Raw genomic sequence first — 21361 nt, 5'->3', positions numbered from 1 at the left:
AGCAAAAACATTACCTAGTCTTAAATGAGTATAATTCTTTTGCTATGAAAGATAATGAGCTTGTTAGATATATGTATTCTAGCTTGAATCTAATCATCAATGAGCTCAATTCTATTGGCATTAATAAGCTAGGTCATGCGGACATTGTGAGGAAGATTATCTCTCTGCTACCACAACAAAGATATGGGAGCATCATCACTATTCTTCACAAAACCTGAATTGGAGATAGAACCAGACTTGTCGTACCAAGAGCACCCTATCAAGATACTGGACTGTAAGGAAAGATCAACTCGAGCGAAGTCAATCAAAATGTATAAGATCCAGTGGAGCAACCATTCAGAAGAGGAAGCTACCTCGGAAACTGAGGATTTTCTGCACTCACACTACCCCGAATTTCTACCTAAATAGATCGGTACGTAACTCGGACCCAAAGCCCCCCTTCCCTTTGAATCTAAGTATAAGAAAGATAGACTTAAGGAAAACTGAGTAAGCTGTGAAACCAAATCAAGAAGGGCTTCCTTCTGAAGTTGCAAAGAGGATGTCATTTGAAGAGCAGTTTGCTAGGGAACATTAACAAACAACCCCACACAGCGCAAGCACGCACCTTCTTAGCACCCCTCTAAAGGGTCCCGACCTAAATCTCAGGACGAGATTCCTTTAAGGGGGAGGGTTGTAACACCCTAGGTGTTACCCAAGGCCCTAGCTCAACACATTCACCTGTGACCTATTATCACATGTGGTTTCGTTTGGGAATGAAGCACCAAAATTTAGAAGCAATGTCTTAATCAAGTGTTGGACATACTAGAAGGAGTATCTTAGCCTTTTCATGCACCTCCAATTGGGAAAAATACTCAAAAACCCTAGAAACCCCCCTTTTGAGCCATTGGAGCTCCAAGATTGGATTGGTGAGAGAGCTAGGTAAACTAATAATTTATGACTTAAACCTTTTACCAAAGTTGAAGCACATTTAAATACCTACAAGAAATAGTCAGGGAGTTATTCCAAAAAGGTCCCACAAAAACCCCAAATTAAGCACCCAAGTGGAAAGCACTCAAGAGCAACCTATTTTTCTCTAAGTCAAAATTCAGCCCTCTTCTAAAGATCAAATGTTTTCACTTAGATGCAGATGCCAAATCAACATGGTCCAATCGAAAAAAGGCGCCAAATTACCCAAGGCACACCCTGGAAAATTTTGAACCCAAACCAAAACCGTTTGACATGGTTTGACATGAGTTTTGTCTCGGGTTGAACAGTACCGACAACCCTGACTTGGCGCCACCATATCTCACAAACCAGACGAGATCTTCACTTGGAACTCACACAAACTAGGTAGCCCTAGGTGCAGAGAGGAGATCTTACACAAGATTTTTGGCTAGATTCACACGTTTAGCTGCTCAGCAAGCGCTTGAACTAGGGCAGAAGGAAACGAACATGTGTTCGACCTACCCTGGCATGCAAGAGCATGCCCCAACGCTCGGCCCCGCGCGCCCGCGCCTATAAAACGGACCGAGGCCTTGACCGTACTCCCCCGCTCGCTCTCAGCCCCGCCCAAGTGCAAGATCGCCGGAGTTCCCTCTGCGCACGGTGTGCCAGCGGTCGCCCGAGCCCCGACCACCGTGGACCGGCCACTCTGGCCCACCTCCATCCAATCCAACCCCTCAGCTAGCCTCCCCAGAGCTCCGTGAAGTTCCTCGAGCCCTCAGGCCGAACACCACTTCACCGGAGGTGCCGAATTGACATCGCTGGACTTCATCCGACCGCCATCGCACGTAGACCCAGCTGCATAGTGAGCCACCCCTCGATTCCTTGCGCCTACAGCACCATTGACCTCCCGTGAATCTCCACGAGCGCTTTGATTGAGCTCTACCGTTGTGAGCAGGCCGAAGCACGCGCCGCCGACGAGCCCGATCGCCTGCGCACGCGGCCAACTCTACTCCGGCCACCATCGTCGGCGATCCATCCCTCGACGTGACCGCCAGGAGCCCCCGGACCTCACCCGACCCTCCACCGGACCTCTTCCACCGCCGGTAAGCCGCGCCACCACCTTTTCTCCCTTCAGCTACTGTTCCGGCGAGGAGGGAGCGTGGGTTAAGAAAGGGAAAAGGCCAGGGGGTTATTTGCGAAGTCGGTGACTCTGGTGAATAGTTCCCCATGGGCACAGATTTAATGATTCGGTTAAGGAAAACCCGAGGGGCCCCGGTGCAAAGCTGTTTTTCTTTAAACCTTTAGAATTATTCTTTTCAAATAAGCAGTAGACTTGGAAAATTCATAACTTAAATTGTATTCAGCCAAATTTGGTTAAACAAATTTTGTTAGAACCTACATTTTATGAACTATCCAGCAAAAATGATAAACACCATGGTTTCTGCAACCCTTTTTAGAGTTTGGATTTAAATAAGCAGACTGCCCAAACCTTAATAACCAGAGGAAAAATAGAAATACTTTTGGACTAGGGCTGAGAAAAATTGGAGATATACTTGACTAGTAACTACACAGTTTAAAAATATTAAGCTCCCTAGTATACTAGATTAAGGAAAGGTTATCCATTAAAACTTGAATTTGCCCAAATCTTAAGAAAATAAAAATGGGAATAAAAACGGAAACCAGTGAGTAACCACATTTTTTCTAACCTTCCTAAGTGATGTAGTTCATAAGAAAAATTTGTTGAACCCTAATCCAGTACAAAGAAAATGCACCATAATTTATTTAATGAAAACAGGGAGACCTTTAAAAAGTTATAGAAAAATAATACTAAGGAGAAAACACCCCTACCTGGGGAATGACTACTATTATGCTAATAGGAATCTAGGAAAAATACAAGTTCTGTTGTTCAACATTTTTCAAATAGCAAGTTAGTTATAAGTGTCTTTTTGGCATTAAACTTTAAAAAATCACAACTAAATAACCACTAAGTCACCCTTTGTGATTTTTGGCATAGAAGCATGTTATTACCCATAGATACCAGCAAAAATAACACTTAGTACAGAACTCCCACCTAAATAAGAGTTGTAGTACAAAGTGACCCTCTACCCTAACTTTTGTTATTTTTGCCTAGAGATTATCCTAATTATTCTTAACCTCAAATTTATAGGATAGACTACAGTAACCAATGTTAATCCACTGTAATGTTTATAGAATTTGTTTTTGGAAATTTCTAAATCACTATGGTAGTTCAAGCCTACCTTAAAGGCATAAATAGAAAATAAAAAGGAGAATTAGTGGAAGGAAATAATGTTACACACACCCCTACAACCAGACCTCCCTAAGTGCCCACTAAAACTTTAAGGGATGACCAAAATCTTAATCCACTCAAAACCTAGACTGGTAAGTATAAAACACTAAGAACTTCATACGCCAAAGAAACCCTAGTTTACCTGCTGCCTTAGTGTTAATTCACCATGCATCATAATTACTAAATTTTGCATATCATTAACATGCATGTATCTTATTCATTGCACTCAATAGATTGCAACCTCGCTGACGGAGAGTTCGTACTCATTCCGGAGCAAGGAGTTGCTCAGGAGGGAGTCCAGGAGTCAGCACCAGAGCCTGCCACCGAGGATCTCCCCGCCCCAGCTTTTGAAGGCAAGCCCCAGTTTTATGCATAACCGTTATATATGCTATTTTACTGCACTTAATGTTGTAGGCTTGTACTGTGCACTTAAGTGTAGGAGTTGCTTGAAACCCTAGTTGCATGAATTCAGGATTCCCTTTGAGATGGATACTAGTATGCTAGGTCGAGTAGCTGCTTTGCTAATTAGGGATCTCGATAGAAGTCGAGTGATTTTTCTAGCACTCGCGCGAGGTCAGGAATTGGTTGTATCCATTTTTATATCAGAATGATGATGATCTATGGACAACGATCCATAGGGATGCGTTGTCTACGAGATGAAAAATTGGAATAAGGATTATTGTTTGGTACCGTGTGTCAAGGGTTTGAACGTACTAAACACATGCCGAGAAATATGGTAAATCAGCAAGCCTAGTACCTGAGTGAACCTGCCCGCAGATTGCCCTCCTCACGTGACCTGAGACGTAGTCTCCCATTCCGGTTATGGTGGGTACAAGTGCGGTCATTGCACGACGGCAGCCGGGGTCAGTGAGGCATTGTACGCCAAGGCGGTGAGCCCCTTTCTGTTGACAGGGAATCGATGGGGACGGTTGATGTGTGTGGGGAAGGAGTTCCTCGCCACATCATGTGTTTAGGTTTACCTTGCAAGGTTAAAACTCGATTCAAATCGTCTGCTTCTCGCATCTAATGAGAATGCTTGATCCATGATGTTGCATTGAGTAATAAGTGGAAATGAGATGACTGGCAAAAGATGTTGATTGATATAATGTTTGATACCATGTATGAATAGGTAGGTACTCATCTAGTTTAAATTATTATTCTAGAACTTGAAAAGATAAAACTTGATGTTAGACTTAGCTAGTGCTTTTGGCAAACCAAACCCCTCAGCCAAACAACTGCATGGTCTAGAGGTAGAGGAGTAGACTCCTCACACCGGGTAAGTCTAGCTGAGTATTAGTATACTCAGTCTTGCTTGTGGCACAATTTTACAGGTACGCTGGAGGATATGGTTGTTGGAGTGACTTGGTCGTCCACCCTGCCACCGGGCTGGACAGTCGAGTGGGACCCTACCTCAACAGGAGAGGAGCATGAGGAGTGATGGTCCAGGCTTCCCCATCCTCCCTTTCTTTACAGTTAGTTAATTTCCGCTGCATTGAGAACAATGGTTACAGCTTTTGAAACTCTGATGATTATGTAATAACATCAAGTACTTCTTTAAATTATGGTTTTATGCTTTATTGTATTTTCTCGGTGCCTCACCTTCGAGTGAGTATGTGGTACTTGATCCTATTAGTGGCCTTATCGGACTAGATCCGAGGAACTAACGGTTTATTCCGATTTAAGTGTGGCCTTGCCTTTAAGGCGAGACTTGGGCACTTATGTTGGAATAATTCGGGCGGTTCCGCCACAGCATGATCCACTGATATCCCACCATTAGAAATGATATGTCCAAGGAATGGCACTTCATCAATCCAGAACTCGCATTTGCTATACTTGGTGTAGAGTTGATTATCCTGTAGCTTTTGTAGCACCAATCTCAGATGTTCCTCATGATCACTATCATTCTTGGAATAAATAAGAATATCATCGATGAAAACCACGACGAATCTGTCAAGATACTCCATGAACACCTTATTCATCAGATTCATAAAAAAGGTTGGTGCATTAGTTAGTCTAAATGATATAACTGTGAATTCATATAGCCCATATCAGGTTGAGAAAGCCGTCTTAGGAATATCCGATGGCCTAATCTTCATTTGATGGTAACCTGATTGGAGATCAATCTTCGAGAACACCCTTGCTCCTCCCGTTTGATCAAATTAATCCTCAATGTGGGGTAACAGATACTTGTTTTTCACAGTAACATCATTAAGGGATCTATAATCCACACACATCCTTTGTGATCCATCCTTCTTCTGTACAAACAGAACTGGCGCTCCCCAGGGTGAGGAACTCGGACAAATGTACCCAGCCTCCTGTAACTCAGTTAACTGCTTCTTAAGTTCCTTTAGCTCTTCTACGGGCATCTTGTATGGCCATTTAGAAATAGGGGTAGTCCCAGGTAAGAGATCAATAACAAACTCAACCTCCCAATCCTGTGGCATCCCTGGTAACTCCTCTAGAAAGACATCTAGAAAATCTCTAACCACACGGATGTTGTCACCAAGAAACTTCCCATCTACTAAGAATGCCGCAAGTCTGGTAGTGGTGGTTACTGCAATTTCAACTTCAAATATTTCGCCTTTAGGGCTGGTGAGTTCTACTGTACCCCTACCACATTGTATAATGGCCTTTGCCTTTCTTAACCATGACATACCAAGGATCAGATCTATACTGCTTTCCTCTAATATTATAGGGGTAGCCCAGAATTCTCTTACCATAATTGTCAGTGTCAATCTATGTGTCATATGATTTGCCTCAATAGGCCCTTTAGGTGTAATTACTATCATTGGTGTTTTCATATTTTTTAGTGGTAACTCATTTGTGTTGGCATATCGAGCAGACATAAATGAATGTGTAGCACCAGAATCAAATAATATTGTTGCTGGAATTGCATTAATATAAAACATATCGAGCGCGATGTCAGCACCATGTGCAGTGGCCTCAGCACTGACTTGATTCACCCTGGCAATGATGAATCCCTTGCCAGGAGTCTGTTGCTTGTTCTGAGCTGATGCACTGGAATTCCCCGCCGGACAAGCATTAGCATAATGCCCAACCTGACTGCACTTGAAGCATGTAGGGCCTGTCTTCTGTCCTGTGGGCCTCGTCGGGGTGCCAGTGGGGGCAGCCTGACGAGTGTGGGGTGTCTGAGTCCCCTATGGAGCATACTGAGCTGAGCGTGGTCCTCCTCCTGGATGAGCTGGTGTACCCTGGGGTGGCACGTAGCGAGGACGAACACTGCTGCTACCCTGCCCCTAGGCAATGGCCTTCCTCTTCAGATCTCCCGATTAAACACGCTTGTGTTCAATAGCAAGAGCTTTATCAAGCAGCCTCTAAAATGATGGAAATGTATGTGCGACCAATGCATATCTTGACAGCTGGATGAATTTGTCATCTGTTAAGTGCTCTTGCTTCCTTTCATCATCTGCCACCTCATCAGGAGCATATCTTGACAGATGGATGAATTTGTCACGGTACTCGCTGATAGACATGTTGCCTTGCTTCAATGACAGAAACTCCTTCCTGATCTTCATTAATCCAGCAGGAATGTGATAGTTTCTGAATTGTGTAGTGAATTCTGCCCAAGTAATAGTGTCAGCAGCATCATGGGCAGCAACATATGAATCCTACCAGTCAGCAGCATGACCAATCAGACGACCAGAAGCATATAGAACCTTCTCCCGGTCAGAGCATTGGGTGATGTTTAGCATCTTCTCAACTGACTTCAACCAATCATCAGCATGGAGTGGATCTGGCAAGCTGGCGAAGGTAGGCGGCTTGTGACTCATAAATTCCCGATGCCTGTCCCGAGGTGGAAGTGGTGGTGGCGGTGGTGGCAATGGACCTTGCTGCAGTTGTCCCCTTCTCTCCTGACGCATTTCCTCTCTCTCCTGGCGCATCTCTTGGTGTTCCTGCCGCATTTGTGCGTGCATATCCGCCATAGTATCCGCCATTTGTTGCATTATCCGCATCTGGGCTGCAACAGCTGGGTCAACACTGGCTGGTGGAGGATTTGGAGGATCCATCTCAGCTTGTTGTTGTGGTTGTCTGAATATTCTCTGACTGTGTCGATTGGGGGGTAGATCAATTCCACCACCCTTCCTGGTATTGATCATCTGAGTTAGAAACATATGGTAAGAAAGAAAGGTTTGTAGACAAGGCAAGTAATTACGAAGCATGTTATTTTGGGGGATTTATTAGCTAAGGGTGTCGCCTACTAAAGCTAATTCATTACCTTATGGTGGTACATGCTAAGATGCCCAACTATAATGTTTCAATCAATCAAAGAAGCGAATCAGACATTTATCATCAGAACAATCAACCAACATTTTTAAAGAAAATAGTTTTAATTTTGTCTTAGGTTTTCTATCTCTTAAAAAGGTCATAAATGTAGGATTCCAAGGTGTGAAATCCATCTTGTCTTCGAGTAGAGAAGATAAGAGTCATCAGAGTAGAACAGTAGAAGGTGAGACATGATCAAGATAAGTGTAGACAGAATCAGAGTAAGGTAAGTAGGTAAGGGTTTTGTCCATTTCTATCTAGGTTTCGTCCTACAGTCAACATTTCCTCTGATACCACTTCTGTCACACCCGAATTTAAGGGACAAAGCCGAGTGCATCTCATATATGCGCCAAAGAAGACAACACATATAATAACAGAGTGCATAGAGATAAATGTCATAAATATCTTAAATGAACTTATTACATAGCGGAAGTCTTACAAAATAAATGATAAAATAAAGCAAAATAAATATTATTTCCCTGGCGCCACAAAAGCTGACTGGGAGACGCCACCTAGATCAAATTGTAAGCTTCGGTGTTGGATGGCTCCTCTTCGACCACCTGTTCTTCTCCTGTGGGGGGTGTGAGACAGCTAGGGTGAGCTCACACATGTTCATCGCTCAACAAGTTGCGAGGAATGATGTGCATGAACTCACCAAAGGTGGGAGTTCATGTGAAGTGTAAGGCTAATCAATAAAATAAAGGTTGAAGCTGAGCATTGCTTTTATAAGTTGGTCAAAATTTTGTTAGCAGTTACTAAGTGTAAGTAAATACCAAACCATAGTAATAATAAGTATAAGTAATAATAAAATAATCCCAATGCGATGCAAATGACAAATTGAATTTAATTCCATAAATTAATCATGTGAGTGTTCGAGTCGCTCAAGACTGTGAGCACGGCTAGTATACCAGTTTTACACTCTGCAGAGGTTGCACATCTTTACCCACAAGTCATGTTACCCATTTGCCATGGGGTTGATCGGACCCATTCCCCTCTACCAAGGAAGCGAGGTAGGGTACCACACGAGGCCTTTACAAAGTTTCACTAGCTTCAGAAAACCCGCTACAGTTTATAGGAAGCTCCAGTGCAAGGATCCCTCGCCTGACCGCCATCGCAGCAAAATCAACCCAAGGACCTCCCCACACTGACCACTCCCCTACTGCCCTTGCCCCTATCGGGTAAGGTAGTCATCCACTAGCTTTTAGTTAATCAACCAAGGGCGTCCCATACCATCCTTGTGATAGCACTGTTTTCCCAGGTGGTTCTCCATGTTCCCATTAACATACTGATCTTATCATGAATAGTTATAATAAACTGATAACAAAATTGTAATCATGAGTGATGTATATCTCTATACCAAAAACCACATAAAGCAATAGCATGTACTACCCAAAAAATATTCAGTGGTAAAACAAGGTATAAAGATAGCCAAAACTAGGGTAACCTATTGGATCCCATCAAAATTAACCTATGTAGATCATTATGATGAATAAGAACATGACTGGGTAAAAAGGAAGTGATCAAGGGCACAACTTGCCTTCAACGAGCTCCTGCTCAGCAGTCTCTACCAGCTGAAGCCCTGGATCCTCTGTGGCTTGCTCGTCTACTCGCATCAATACAAACATACATAGTATAAAGGAGAAATTAACATCACACCAAACATGTAAACAAAATACACATTAATAATCTACATATTAAAATAAGATCATAAGAACAGGAATCATTAATTTTGGAGTTATGGATCTTAAGTTATGAATTTCCAAAGGTTTCATGTGCTTGATACAATATTATTTAAGAGATAAATTTTAATGTAGCTTTCATGTCAAAACAGTGGCACTATTTGATAGACAATAATATTACAAAATTATAGGAACTAGAATGGATTAATTTGGACTAAGCATGAATTTTCTACAAATTAAACAAGTTCTAGCATTTATTTATACCTTAAAAATCAATTTCTGTTATTAATTATCAACTTCCTCTGATTTCTGGACTAGGCGCATAATATACAAAAGGTCAGGGGCCCTGGTGCAAAGCATACTAAGACTCAGGCTGACAACAGGGTGAACCGCGGGTTGATTTAACAAAATCCGAGGGGCTCAAATGCAAAGCTGTCTCTACAAAGGGGTATCGAGCGATCTAAGCCGCCCGATTTGAAATCTGGGGACCATATTAGATCTAGGTTTTAAATGAATCGGTATGTAACCCTGACCCTCGGATCAGAGATCGATGGTCTCTATTCTATCTAACTGAGATCATCCCGCGTCCATCAGATTCTCGATCTACGGTCGCGGTTGGATGCGGCCGAATCGGTATGAAGATCTAATCTGATCCGTCCAAAACTCATCCGACGGCGCGAACCTAATTCTTCCACCTCTATATGTGGCTGAGCGACGACGACAAATCCACCCGCGGTGGAGTAAACTCCGGTGAGCCCCCGTTGGCCACCCACTGCCCCAAAACCCTAACCGAAACATGCTATGCGTAGTGAACGACAGAGAAGGGTAATTACCAGCCTAGAACACGAGTTGGAGTCGGTCCTCGATGCAGAGCGGCTCCGCGGTGGATGGGAAGTCCGACGAGCAATTACTTGAGTCTCGGTGGAGTTAAACTTGAATTGAGGGCACCAGCAGCTCCCCCAGGCGAAGAAGATCCCTCTGTCCAAACACCAAGGGCAGACAGCACACGGTGATGAGATTCACCAGCGGCGGGTGTACTTTGTGCGGAACATGGCGGCACGACTGTCAAGGATGGCGTAGTGGACGCGGAAGAAGTGTGATACGAGGGGAGCATGGTCATGGGGACTCTTATGGGCACGATCCCCAGACGGTCTTGGGCCCGCTAGCTCCGCATCCTTCGGCGTGGAGGTTACGGTCATCCGCCATGCGCGCAAGGTGAGGGGAGGTGGCTACTGCTCGGTGGGCCATGCTCGTCAGCGACGCCAGAGCCGCGGGATCACATACGCGCGACGAGTCAGTGTCGGGGCCCACAGGTCAGTGTTATGTGGTTGCGCCCGTACGTGCGGAGAGAGGCCAAGTGGGTCGCACGGAGAGGAATTGGGAGATTGGGCCGACAGTGGTAATTTGGCCCAAGCGGCGCTTTCTCATTTTTTCTTTCCTTTTCTTTTTCATTTCTATTTTTCTTTTCTCTATTCCCAACTTCAATTTGAAATTCAAATTTTAAATTCAAACTTTGTGCAGAATTTATCCTCGAATTATACTGTGAAATTAAGAAGTACCAATTTTGGAAATATATAAATTTTCTTTATATTTTATATACTCTCTTTTTTCTTTTCTCACCTTTTTCCTCAAATCTTCTTCTCATTATTATTCTATTTTTATTCATATTATTATTGTGTTAAATGCACAAACAAAACTCCAATATGATGCAATGGTTTATTTGTGTTTTAGTAAGGATTTATTCATTTTTAAACATGATTAGTCACATGTTTCAATGGTGGATGGCAAATCACATAAGAAAATCAACTCTTTTATAAGCTTTATAATTTGGGTATTACAAATCCTTAGCAGCATCGCTGACTGGAGTAGCGTAGTTGGATAGCGGCGTCGGAGACTCATGAGCTGATAGAGTCCTGAAGCCTCTTTCACCTGCATCCATCACCCTGACATGAATGCGAGTGATGTAGTAGCAAGCCCGAGGGGGCTCGCACACTCGCCTAGTCTCATACATGGGTCGGACGTATGTTCCCAACGCATGCAGAACATCCTGCAGCAAGTTAGGAAAGTGCCCCGTCTCGAACATTGATGTATAATGGTGACATGCCATATCCCCACGAAGTGATCCTGCTGTTCACCGTTGGCTTCCTCGTTGAGGTTCTCCTCCTCCTCTTACTCTTCTTCTTCTTCTTCATCATCGTCACCAGAGTCGTCCGGGTCGTTGCCTCTGGGAGCAGGGGCTTGGACTGCTGGTGCTGCCGGTGCTGAAGATGACGATCCAGCTGCGAAGGCTAGTGATTCTGCCAACGGGGTGGGCGTAGGTAGAAACTCCTCCGAACTGTCCTCTAGAATAACTCCGTTCTCCACACGAATGCGAGGGAGATCCATAATGATTTCCTCGACTACCACTGGGTAGACGGGAACTTGCCATGGCGGAGGGATGTAGTTGGTGTTGGTCCAGGTGGTTTGGATTGTATGAACCATCTACAAGAGAAAATGTCATCTTAGTTGAGTTTTAAAGAGGTAAGGTTAAAAAATAATTTTGTAAGAACCAAATTAGCATGTTTTGAACAGACTAGGCTTTCCATTTCTAACTAGTCTAACGACCTAGAGTCAGTATACGCTTTGATACCACTTCTGTCACACTCGGTTTTGGGGGCAAAACCGAATGCACAGCATATGTGGGCTAGGATCCATTTTCCACACATATGTTGATGTCACAAGTGTAATATATCAAAAGACAATGCAATAAAGGCGTAAAGAGACTAGAGTAACTTTATTACATCATCTGGATCATAGTATCTTAAACAAGTATCATTATCAAAGTACGATAGAATTAAACATGGACACTCTTCCACAGGAAGGTGACTGGTGCATCGTTAGACTCAAAATTCATCAACGTCATATGTGAAGTCTTCGTCATCACCCTCTGATCAAAATAATAGCAAGGTTGAGCTCACTTATGGTCGGGGCTCAGCAAGTGGGGGAAATAATGCAAAGTTAACAAGGCAGGTTGTGGATAAGCGGTAAGCATTTTAGTTGGTCAGTATTTTATTGGCAACACCTGACTTACTAATTGTAAGAGTAACCCAAAATTTTTTCCAGTAACATAAGTACATGAGTATATCTCAAAACATTTAAGTGAAATCACTTAAGCAAACCATTTGTGGATCATCGGATCACAGTTTATTTTCCATCTTTAAGTTCAATTATCATGTGAGGGTCCAGGTTGCTCTTAACCATGAGCACGACTGACATATCAGTTTTACACTCTGCAGAGGTGGTACAACTTTACCCATAAGTCGTGTATCCCATCTAGCCTGGGTTGATCGGACACATAAACACTTCCTAGGTAAATGGCTAGGGATCCACTATGAGGCTTTCACAAAATATCCTTAGTACAAAGCCACCCACTAAGGTTTCCACGTCAGTATTGATGGCCCTCTGGGTGAGGTAACTTAGCCAAGACTGCCACCCCATGTTAACATGAGCTGCCACCAAACCATTGTCGCCCCCTCTTGCCCATCTTTCAGGTAGGGTTGCTGAGCACTAAGTCTATAAAGCTAATTACCAAAGCCAGAGCCATTATAGCACTCGTGGTTGCACTATTATCCTGAGTGGTCACTCCATGTTCCATTTAATACAAAATGTTCTTGTTTAACCATCAGGTTAACATCATAAATAAAAATTCAATTCTAAAACATAATATCATTAAAAGAGTGACATCATATTTATCAAGTTGAGCAATAGCAAAAATTGCTAAGCATAGCATTTATCCTAGGGTAATTCAAGGAATAGGGTTGGTAATTCTAGGAAATCCTTATTTAGGCAAATCCCGTTGTTGGAGGTCTTCTTCTCTGCCGAAGGTCCTCTAGGCAAAAACACCTTCGGCAAGACAGTACAAAGGCAGGTGCGACATGAAGATATAAGGTGTAATGCCCTGAATTTGGGGGTAGAATTTTTTTCTTCTTTTCACTCACCAAATTTGGGCGTTACTCTCTTTTGTATTCCCGTTTTGCTCCTTCTTCCCAATTTCAGTATAGTGACAGGTGTCCGCGTCATGTATAAACAAAACCTAAGTGTCATGGGTGTTGCATCGTGCCGACGCGCATTTCTTTGTCTGATGTTGCGTGTTCGTCTTGTTCCGTTTCGGTTTTTGGTTCGCGATTGGAGTCCGTTTAATGGTCGTGCGTGTCGTGGGTTTCGATCCGCAATGCGACCCAGTCCAGCCCAGCCCGGCCTGGTTCGGCCCGGTCTGGCCCGGTCCGGCCCGCGCGCCCCTAGCGCCCCTGCCCACCCCATGCGTGCTCCCCTCCCCCAGATCCATTTGCCTCATTTGATTTCTCCCACGCAGCAACCTCTCTCTCTCCCATCTCTCTCTCTCTCCCGTGGTGCCCTAGGTTTTGGAGACGGTGATCGCCGGAGTTAGATCCCCGAGGTGAGCTCCCCTCCCCTCCCCTCCCTTCTCCTCTCTCTCCCTCTCCCTCCCCTTCTCTTCCCTACACGCGCCCTCCCCTTCTCTCCCCTGCGCGCGCGCCCCTGCGGCCCCGGTGTGGCTCGCCCCTGCTCGCACCGACGGCGGCCCGCCCCTGCCCCTCCCCGGCGCGGCGGCCTTCGGCCCCGGCGGCGCGACCCCGCCCCTGCTCCCCTCCCCCGCGGCGGCGCGGCCCCGCCCGCCCCTGCTCCCTCCTCGTGGCGGCGTGGCCCCGCTCGCCCCTGCCCCTCCCTCCGTGGTGGCGCGGCCCCGCCCACCCCCTGCTCGGCCCCGGCGCGCGGCCCCGCCTCTGGCGTGCTGTCCCCGGCCCCGGCGCGCGGTCCCGGCCCCCCCGGCGCGTAGTCCCCTGCCCCCGGCGCGCGACCTCGGCCCCCTGCGCGCGGCCTTCGGCCCCTGCGCGCGGCGTCCCGGCCCCCGGCGCGACTCGCGTGGCCTCGGCGCGGCCTCGCGCTCCCCCGTTTGCCACAACGCGTTCCTGCGTGCGCAGCCCCACGCACGCGGTGATTATTCTTGGTTTTTAATTAATTTCAAACTCCATTAGTTAGCGTGCTGCATCGCACGAATTCGTCGCGCGACGAATTCGTCTAAATTTTAGATTCCATTAATGTGCTGCGTCGTGCGCTTCGTCGCGCGACGATCCATTTTAATTTCAGGTTGTTTAATGTGTGAAGTCGCGTGTCCAATCGCGCGACGTTTCACTTTAAATTCAGTTCGACTGACGTATGTCGTCGTGCATTTCGTCGCGTGACGCTCAACATCTCTTTATAATTAATGCAAGTGTCTCGTTGTGCGCTCTGTCGCGCGACGAGTCGTTGATTTATTAATTCGATTTAAGGTGTTATGTAACGCCCTGAATTTGGGGTAGAATTTTTTCTTCTTTTCTCTCACCAAATTCAGGCGTTACCCTTTTCTTTTTTTTCTCGTTCCCTCGCTAAACCTTGACCTTTTCCAAAGTTATAGCGGGTTTTGGCTTTAGACCTCGTGTAAGGCAAAACCTTAAAAACACTTTATTTTGTGTGATGCACCATGCCGAACCATGCATACTTTTTGGGTGTTTAAAAATGTGAAAAGCCTTCATCTAGGAAAATAGATTTTAGAAAAAGGAAAAACCTTTTTCTTTTCTTTCCCCCTCTCTCCTCCCCTTTTGGCCCAGCCCCCCCCCTTTGGCGCGCGCGGCCCAGCTAGCCGGTCGGCCCAGCCGGCCGCCCCCTCCCCCCCCCTCGCGTCGTGGGCCGGCTTGGCCGCGGCCCACCTCGCCCCCCGCCGCGCACCCGCTTTGGGCCCATGGCCGGCCCAGCCGCCCCTCCCTCCCCCTCCCCCAAATCTCTCTCCTCTCCCCTGCGGGCCCCGCCTGTCATACCCCTCCCCTTCCCCAAATCCCCCTCCCCTGCCCTAACCGCCGCCGCCGCCCTCCCCTGCTCGTCCAAGCCGCCGCCGCCGCCCCTCCCCGCCCGCCGGTGAGGCTCCCTCCCCCTCCTCCTCCCTCCTCTCCTCCCCCTCCTTCCTCCCTCTCCTCCCTCCGGCGCCCTCCCCTCACCCGCGCCGCCCGGCTCGGCCCCCCGGCTCGGCCGTCCCGGCGAGCTCGGCCCGGCCCCCGGCCGCCCTCTCCTCGCCCACGCCCGGCCGGCTCCGGCCCCGGCCACCCCGGCCGTTCGTGCCCTCGGCCCTGCCTCGCCCCGATGAGCCCCACGCCCGTCCGGCCCCGCGCCCGCGCGCGCGCCGGCGAGCCGCCCGGCCGCGCCGCGCCCCGCCTCGCCGTCCCCGGTCCCGCCCTCGTCCGGCGAGCCCGCGTCGTCCCGCCCGCTCGGCCGGCTCCCTGGCCGCCCCAGCGACCCGCGCCGCCCCGTGCCCGGCCGCCCCCCCCCCAGCGAGCCGCGCTCGGCCCTGCCCCCGGCCACCCTCCGGCGAGCTGCCCCGCCCCGCCCCGTGCCCGGCTCGGCCGCCCTCGGCCCCCGCCGCGCCCGTCCTCGGCAAACCCCGCCCGTCCGGCGAGCCCGTCCCGGCACCTGCGCCCCGCCCCGCCCCTCGGCTCGGCCGACCGTGGTGGCCCGGCGTCCTCCCGCGGCGCGGCGAGCCCCGCTCGCCCCGCGCGCGCCCGCCCCCGGCTCGGCCGCCCGCCCCCCGGCGAGCTCGGCCCCCCCCCGGTTTAACCGCCCCCGTGCCCCGGCTCGGCCGCCCGTCCCCGCGCTCGGCCTCGTCCGGCCGTATCCTCGCTCGCCCGCGCTCGCTTCCCCGGCGTGCTTGCCCGCTCGCCCCGCCGTGCCTTGCTTGCGTCGTGTCGGCCCCTGCGTGGCCTCGAGCTTGGCCCAGCGTGCCTATGGCGCGCGACTTTGAGCTCGGCTATCGCTCGGCCCCGACGTGCGCACGGCTAGTCCGTGGCGTGTGCGTGCGGCCTCGCGCGCGCGCCCGCGTAGTGCGCGTGCCTTGGCACGACCCGTCGTGCCCCGTCTACCCCCCCAGACGCCCCGTCTACCCCCCCCCCCCGCCCCCCCCCGTGTCCTATGCGCGCTAATCCCATGTTTATATTAATAAGATAGGAGTCTCAATTTGGAAATTGGTTACGTTAGTTAATTTGTATAACTAATCATCTATCTCGTTCAATGTTAATCTACTAAAAGTGGTCGCGATTACATTAGTGCATGTAGCTAATCCTTTTGTTAGAACCAACTGGAACTAGAGCGCGTGACGTCTAGTCATTCGTTTACCCGTAGTGCCCCTCGAGCATAAGCCTTAACCCTTGCGAGACCTTCCCTCGTCTCTTTCTAACCAAGGTAAATTCATTATCGTATGTGGTATTCTATGCATATTTGCTTTACTTGTTCTCTTGTATGGTGTACTGTTGGTTTCCTAATTTCAATGGATGGATGTATGTATGTTTGCACCCGCTTAGAGAACGATCCGGTTGAAGAGCCCGAGGAACTCGCAGGAGAAGCCCCTGAGCAGCAGTCGGTTGGTGGAGGCAAGTGTCCCTTGACCTATCTCTGTCCTATTCATTCTTTAATTCACCTCCCGCTTTACACATTTATGCCTAAGGATTGACTAGTTTTGTTATCCATGTCCTTGTTTACCTATCTGGCTTGGATTATTATTGCTTAGCTTTATGCTATTGCTCAACTCTAATCAATGAACATGATGAGATTATCCATGATACGCTGTTTTCCCCTTTCTTATGTTGATGTTATACTTGTGGTCTTCAAGGGGGCTCGAGCGGTTTCTCGAGTGCCTCTCCGTAAGGACCTGTTCTATGGATGACCGCCCGGGAAAACAGTGCAACCATGAGGGTGGAATGGGGTGCCCTTAGCTGAATAATTAGAGGATCTAGGGTGTAGTTCGCTTCGCCGTCGTGCCGTCAATGGGGCTCGGTGTATGCGGCTCGCTCTGCCAAGGTTGATTTGTCCCTTGGGGAGGAGTGCGATACATTTAGGAAACCTAACGGGCGGCTACAGCCCCGGGGAATCTTTGTAAAGGCTACGTAGTGAGACCCTGCCTATTCACCTTGGTAGTGTTTAAGGGTTTGATCGGCCCGAGGCAAGAGGGAATCACGGCTTGTGGGTAAAGTGCACAACCTCTGCAGAGTGCTTGAAAACTGATATATCAGCCGTGCTCGCGGTTATGAGCGGCCAAGGGAGCTCCAGTGATTAGTGGTACTTGATCAGAGATACTTTGGTACAGGAGGCTATGAGATCGATGGTTTTGGCTATGACTATGGTGCTGGTAAGTGGTACTCTTTCCGTTTGGAAAGGAGTACGTTCGGGTTAATAACGTGGGTTAAATCTAAAACTTGGCTTTCTCTACTAGTAATAATAATCTGACCTACTAAAAGCAACTGCTTGACTTATCCCCACATAAAGCTAGTCCACTACAGCCAAACAGGATACTTGCTGAGTATGTTGATGTGTACTCACCCTTGCTCTACACACCAAACCCCCCCCCATCCCCAGGTTGTCAGCATTGCAACCACTGCTCAGGAGAAGATGAAGCTGTGGAAGGAGACTTCCAGGAGTTCCAAGACTACGACGAGTTCTAGGCGTGGGTTAGCGGCAACCCCCAGTCGGCTGCCTGTGAAGGCCGCGGTTATCTGCGTTTCTTTTCCGCACTTTGATTTATTGTAAGGACTATATGGACGTCTCAGACGTATGTTGTAATCGACTATTATTTCCCTTTTAATACTATTTGAGCACTGTGTGATGATGTCCACGTTATGTAACTGCTGTGTACGTGAATAACTGATCCTGGCACGTACATGGTTCGCATTCGGTTTGCCTTCTAAAACCGGGTGTGACATAAGTGGTATCAAAGCCGTGCTGACTGTAGGACCGCTAACCTAGAATAGAATGGTCGTTCTAAGGATTATAGACCTCTGTCCCTTCCTTGACTTTGATATCCCTTCAAAAGTTGGTCATACCGACCAAACCTATGTTCTACTATATATTATACCTTGCTGAAAATCATGTTTTATTCTAAACCTTCATTTACTTATGATTTATTATTTGCTGGTCATATTAATTCTGTTCTCACCCTTTTGCTTGCGATGTCTTTTGTAGATGGCTCGACTTAGACACACTGCACGAAAGTCCGTCATCCCTTTCTTACCCTCCCGCCTTGCTGAGCGTCCGCTTCACCGTCCCGTGGCCGGACAGTCCAGCCACTTGGAGAGACTGCACCACCGCCTGCATGAGGAGCAGGAACGTCGACGACAGGAGCAGCAGGGCTCTTCCTTCTCACTCCAGCAGGAGATAGAGTCTGTGAGGAGCTGTCCCCGTGCTTCCCCTGGAGGCGCCCCCTGCACCACCACTGGGCGCCCTAGCTTCTGGAGTAGCTGCTGGAGGAGACCCAGACGACGGAGGTGGCGACGACAGCTCGAGCCACGACACCGATCTCTCTGCTAACCATGAGCCGGAAGGATGGGTTGCTCGACCCATCACTCGCGACGCTGCTCGCGGGTGTCACTTCCACGATGCGCTCGATACCCTGCTACGTCGGGCACTTAACCGGCGTACTTGGTCCATCGAGTATCGCTGTGTGGTCTACCAGCATAGTCGCGGGGTCTACCCGGACCGCTGGGAGGCGACCTGCTTGGTGCGCCGTCCGGAGAACAGTCTCTAGGGTGCAGAGGCCTACTCAGAGCACTATTCTATCTCTGAGCGGGACTCAGCTAAGGCAGCCATGCAAGATGCTGCACGGCGTGCGCTTTTGCACTACTGCTCGGTTTTCGGTGGGGTAGCTGACGGTCTTGACCTGAAGTATTACCCCCGCCGTCCATCTGGCAGCACAGGAGGCGTGATTGTCTCACCCGTCGGTGGGGGCAATCCTAGGTTGAGCAGCACAGTCAACCTAGCCGCCGTGCTAAACACGGAGCTGGACCATGCACTAGACGAGCTGAGTAGGGCTCGTGCTGAGATCGCCCTGCTGCGGGCTGAGCGCGCGGAACGTCGTCACCTGGACGATGGTTCTCCCGCTCCCGTCGGGACTCAGCACCCGTACCGCTCACCTCAGCGTGGACACCAGTCTTATGGCAATCCCGACTGCAAGACCAGGATAACTCTAGAACCATAGCTCGTTAGAGTTGGATCTTGTAATTAATATGAAATATATACGTAGAAGCTACAGTCTTAGCGTTAGTCTCGGTCTTAGTTAGTCTTAGTTAGACAGGGTAGTTTGCTATATCCTGTGCATTTATGTTTGTCATGATGAACTATGTTTGGTTTGGATCTTTGTAATGATTGTCACCAGAGTGTGGGTATCCCCTGCATTTTGGTTTACCTGTTATGTGTTAATGGAGTTAGTTATATAGTTGGGAAACCTTTTTATTCCACTTTCCTCTTTATCTGAGAAGCTGTGTGGTCTGTGTTGGAGATCAGTGAAGATGCTCATCTGTTCAGTGCTGTTGGAGAATTCTATACTCTTTTCTTATGCTGCAAGATTTGCCAGATCAGTTCTGATGTGTGGTTGCATTCTGCAGATGTTAGAGAACAGGCGCAGAGGAGGAAGGCGTGCTCAGCAGGAGCGAGCCGCTCAACAGGAGGAGGTGCCCCAGCAGCAGCACCTGCCGCCCCCGCCCCCGATGTCCATCGAGCAGATGTTTCTGATGCAGACTCAGGCAGTTCAAGCCATCGGTCAGACTCTGGCCACCATTCAGCAGCAGCAGCAGCAGCAGGCACCACCTCAGCCTCAGCCTCAGATGCCCAGAGACAAGCGTGCTGAATTCATGAGAGGTCATCCACCAACGTTCGCTCATTCTTCTGACCCCATGGATGCTGAAGACTGGCTGCGCACTGTGGAGCGGGAGTTGCACACCGCTCAGTGCGATGATAGGGAGAAAGTCCTGTATGGTCCCCGTCTGTTGAGAGGAGCAGCCCAGTCATGGTGGGAGTCTTACCTCGCCACCCATGCCCACCCTGACGCCATCACCTGGGAAGAGTTCAGAGGTAGCTTTCATCAGTACCATGTTCCTGCAGGTCTGATGACAGTGAAGAAGGAGTTCCTGGCTCTCAAGCAAGGGTCATCGTCTGTCAGTGAGTACCGGGACAGTTTTCTGCAATTGTCTCGCTATGCTCCTGAAGATGTCAACACCGACGCCAAGCGACAGTACCGTTTCCTGAGAGGCTTGGTTGACCCTCTTCAGTATCAGCTGATGAATCACACCTTCCCAACTTTCCAGCACCTGATTGACAGAGCAATCATGACAGAGAGGAAGCGTAAGGAGATTGAGGATCGTAAGCGCAAGATCAGTGGACCCCAGCCTAGAAGCAGCAATCGTCCTCATTTCTCAAGCAATCAACCTCAGCAGTTCAGGCAGAACCAGCGTCCACCTCAGCAGCATCAGCAGTTTCAAAGGCAGTATCCTCAGCACCAGTACCAGAACCATCAGAGCAATCAGTCAGGAGGTCAGTTTCAGAGGCAGAATCAGCAAGCACCTCGTCTTCCTGCCCCAGTAAGCCAGCAGAACAATCAGGCAGCACCAGCTCAGGTTGGAAACAGGGCATGTTTCCACTGTGGAGAGCAAGGCCACTGGGTGATGCAATGTCCGAAGAAGGCAGCCCAGCAGCAGTCAGGCCCCAATGCCCCAGCAAAGCAGAATGTGCCTCAGCCTAGAGCAGGCAATTGCTCTCAGCCGCGCTATAATCATGGAAGACTGAACCACTTGGAGGCTGAAGCAGTTCAGGAGACCCCCGACATGATAGTAGGTATGTTCCCAGTCGACTCCCATATTGCAGAAGTGTTATTTGATACCGGAGCAACGCATTCTTTCATTACTGCATCATGGGTAGAAGCACATAATCTTCCAATTACTACCATGTCAACCCCCATTCAAATTGACTCAGCCGGTGGTAGAATTCGAGCTGATAGCATTTGTTTGAATATAAGTGTGGAAATAAGGGGGATAGCGTTTCCCGCCAACCTTATAGTAATGGGTACTCAGGGAATAGATGTCATCCTAGGGATGAATTGGCTAGATAAGTACCAGGCAGTTATCAGTTGTGATAAAAGGACAATCAAGTTGGTGTCCCCACTAGGAGAGGAAGTGGTGACCGAGTTAGTCCCGCCTGAGCCAAATAAAGGAAGTTGTTATCAGATGGTTGTCGATAGCAGTGAAGCAGACCCAATTGAGAGTATCAAGGTTGTGTTTGAGTTCCCGGATGTGTTTCCAAAGGACTTACCGGGTATGCCACC

This window comes from Zea mays, chromosome 3 (genome assembly GCF_902167145.1).
Source record: "Zea mays cultivar B73 chromosome 3, Zm-B73-REFERENCE-NAM-5.0, whole genome shotgun sequence".
In the NCBI taxonomy this organism is placed as follows: Eukaryota; Viridiplantae; Streptophyta; class Magnoliopsida; order Poales; family Poaceae; genus Zea; species Zea mays.
The sequence above is the reverse complement of the archived record's forward strand: the minus strand, read 5'-3'. Positions refer to the sequence as shown.